General features: G+C 47.6%; 1 pseudogene across 1 annotated transcript; it reads left to right on the top strand.

Annotated features, from left to right (window-relative positions):
- Window positions 1-1011: 1011 nt before the first annotated feature.
- Window positions 1012-2919, top strand: LOC309973865 (elongation factor 1-gamma-like; annotated as a pseudogene). Its single transcript has one exon. The product of its transcript is annotated as an elongation factor 1-gamma-like (transcript).
- Window positions 2920-3285: the final 366 nt, after the last annotated feature.

The following is a 3285-nucleotide window of genomic DNA, read 5'->3' on the forward strand; positions in this document are numbered from 1 at the left end:
TAAATAAAATTCGGGGCCAAAAAGTTTATGGAACTTACAATCAAATTTGAGATAAAAGATACTATGTAAGTTATTAGACACATAGACATGTTACTTATAAACTGTTTTGAATGCTCTGACATTAACAGGGTGCAGTGATGGAGAAAAGTGGATAGAGGGAAGGAAGAGCATGATTTAGACGAGCTAAAGGAATGACCTTGCTAGAGGGTTGACATTTACACTGGGATCCAGAAGAGGGGAGCCAGTCATATGGAGAGGGGGCTGGGACTTTTCAGGTTCTGGCAACAGTATGTGAAAAGGCTTAAAAGTAGGGACAAAAGAAAGAAATGATAGACTTTGAAGCATTAAAGAGAAGCCAGCAAGTTGAGGGCAGAGTAGCATGCGACAGGATGGAGATGTCAGGATTCCAGATCATGCAGGGCATCCTTGGCCGTGTAAAAAAGACTGCATCTAATTTAAACTAAAATGTGCGTTGGTTTGTTCCTTAAGGTCAGCTTTACAGCTGTGTGGAAACAGATTAAAGAATACCCAACAGGACAAAATGTTTATTTTTTATTTATTTTTTTTAGTGAAAACTATGTCATTCATTGAACTATATCACCTCGATAATGGAAAATCCTGATATCACCTAAAGTTAGATATTTTTAAATTTTACGACTGGTTATTAGACAATTGTCAAGTTTTCTTTTTAATGGTAGTTGTTTCATCACTCCTGGAGATACCTAACATTTTATTTTTTAGTAGTGATAAAAAAAAATGCCTCTACTTCAGCTTCACTAAACTTCATTTTCATCAACACGTTGAGGAAATGGTTTTCTGTCTCCCTCGTCTGTGACCAGGGAGGGCATTCTGAGATGTCTCTGTAGGATGCCTCACTCTGTATCTGGGTATAGGCAAACCCGCAACTGGAGTTTCCTGATGAAAGTATTCCTCAGTAATCTTTGATACTGTCAAGTTCAAAAGCATCTTTTTGCCTCTGTTTAACTAAAATTAAAACGAATTTGGCCCTTTCTCTGCAGAATCACCATGGTGGCTGGGACCCTGTACCCGCATCCTGAAAACTGGAGGGCCTTCAAGGCCCTCATTGCCACTCAGTGCAGCAGGGCTCAGGTCTGCGTGCTCACCGCACCACCCCACTTCCATTTTGGCCAAACCACACACACCCCCGAATTTCTCCATAAATTTCCTGCTGGCAAGGTTCCAGCCTTTGAGGGTGACGATGGATTCTGTGTGTTCGAGAGCAATGCCATTGCCTACTATGCGAGCAACGAGGACTGCAGGGAAGTACTCCCAAAGCAGCAGCCCAGGTGGTGCAGGGGGTGAGCCTTGCTGATAGCAACATAGTTCCCCCAGCCAGAACCTGGGTGTTCCGCACCCTTGAGCCTCATGCGCCGCAACAAGCAGACCACAGAGAATGCAAAGCAGGGGGTGAGGGGAATTCTGGGGCCGCTGGACGCTCACTTGAAGACAAGGGCTTTTCTGGTGGGCGAACGTGTGATACTGGCTGACATCACAGTTGTCTGCACCCTGTTGTGGCTTTATAAACAGGTTCTGGAACCTTCTTTCTGCCAGGCCTTCCCTAATCCAAACCGCTGGTTCCTCACCTGCATTAACCAGCCCCAGTTCCGGGCTGTCTTGGGGGAGGTGAAACTCTGTGAGAAAATGGCCCAATTTGATGCTAAAAAGTTTGCAGAGAGCCAGCCTAAAAAAGGACACCCCACAGAAAGAGAAAGCTTCTACGAGAAGAGAAGCGGACGCCCCAGGCTGAGCGGAAAGAGAAGAAGACGGCTGCCCCTGCTACTGAGGAGGAGCTGGATGGACGTGCACGGGCAGCGGCTGCTGAGCCGAAGGCCAAGGGTCCCTTTGCTCCCCTGCCCAAGAGCACCTTGGTGTCGGATGAATTTAAGCGCAAGCACTCCAACGAGGACACACTCTCCGTGGCGCTGCCGTACTTTGGGGAGCACTTTGATAAAGATGGCTGGTGCCTGTGCTACGCCGAGGACTGCTTCCCTGAAGAGCTCACCCAGACCTTCATGAACTGCAACCTCATCACTGCAGTGTCGCAGCAACTGGACAAACTGAGGAAGAATGCCTGTGCCGGTGTCATTCTCTTTGGAAGCAACAATAGCGGCTCCATTTCTGAAGTCTGGGTCTTCCGAGGCCAGGAGCTTGCCTTTCCGCTGAGTCCAGATTGGCAGGGGTACTACGAGTCATACACATGCTGGAAACTGGATCCCAGCAGCGAGGAGACTCAGACTGGTTTGAGAATGCTCTTCCTGGGATGGGGCCTTCCAGCACGTGGGCAAAGCCTTCAATCCGGGCAAGATCTTCAAGGGAACATCTCTTGCCATCGCCTAGCTGCCCGCACCTGCCCTTCAGGGAGAATGGGGGTCATTAAAGGAAACTGAACATCGAACCCTTTCCTGCGCTGCCTCCTTTGTGGGTGATGGCTTCTTCAAAGGGGAGTAGATATGTTGAAGCAGGGTGTTGTCTATACCTGCAGGATCTCCCTGTGCAGGAGAGAAGTCTTCAAAAGAGCAGAAAGAGAGGCCTCTCCTCAGTTTTGATTTTTTTTTTTTTTTTAATTGCCTTGCCTCTCCTGTGATGACCGTCTTCTAGCCTAGCTGGGAAAGGTTGGATGTAGTTAGGAGGTGGTGACACGGGGCTTTGTAACTACCTAATTCCAGACCTTCCCTCATGAAGGGGGAGAATACCTGCTGACAGAGTGAGAGCACAGCATATGCAGAACGACTTAACACTACTTGCCTGCTTCCCGCAGCTGCCCTGTGAGCTGGGGCGGCCGCCGTATCCAAGAGTCATAGTTTCAACACTCCAGACAAAGAGGCACAGACTCCTTGGAACAGATACTGGCCTGTGGGCCCTAACCCGGCTGTGGATCGTCACTGGGGTATCTCTACTTTCTCACAAGGAAGTGGGGTTCAGAGATTTAAGCAATTTGCCTGTGATCACACATCTTAGGTAGTGGAGGCAAGATTTTGAACCCAGTGGGTGTCACTGGAGCCTGTACCCTAAACACGCCCTAGCGCTTCCTGCAATGTAGAGCAGTCATAAATGTCCTTTAACAACCAAAAAAAAAAAAAAAACCCCAAACTAATCTGAATCACGTCATCCTTACATTTAATTCAGTTAGTGTCTTTCCTCATCTATTACCTTAGCCTCAATTTGTCAGCTGATAATTTTTCTAAGCATCTCAAGGAGCTCAGAGTAAGCTAATTGTGGTTCTATGGAGCTGGACCTTTGGGAGGAAAGAAAAAGCTGGTATCT

Source organism: Leucopleurus acutus (genome assembly GCF_964270905.1).
Source record: "Leucopleurus acutus genome assembly, chromosome: 17".
In the NCBI taxonomy this organism is placed as follows: Eukaryota; Metazoa; Chordata; class Mammalia; order Artiodactyla; family Delphinidae; genus Leucopleurus; species Leucopleurus acutus.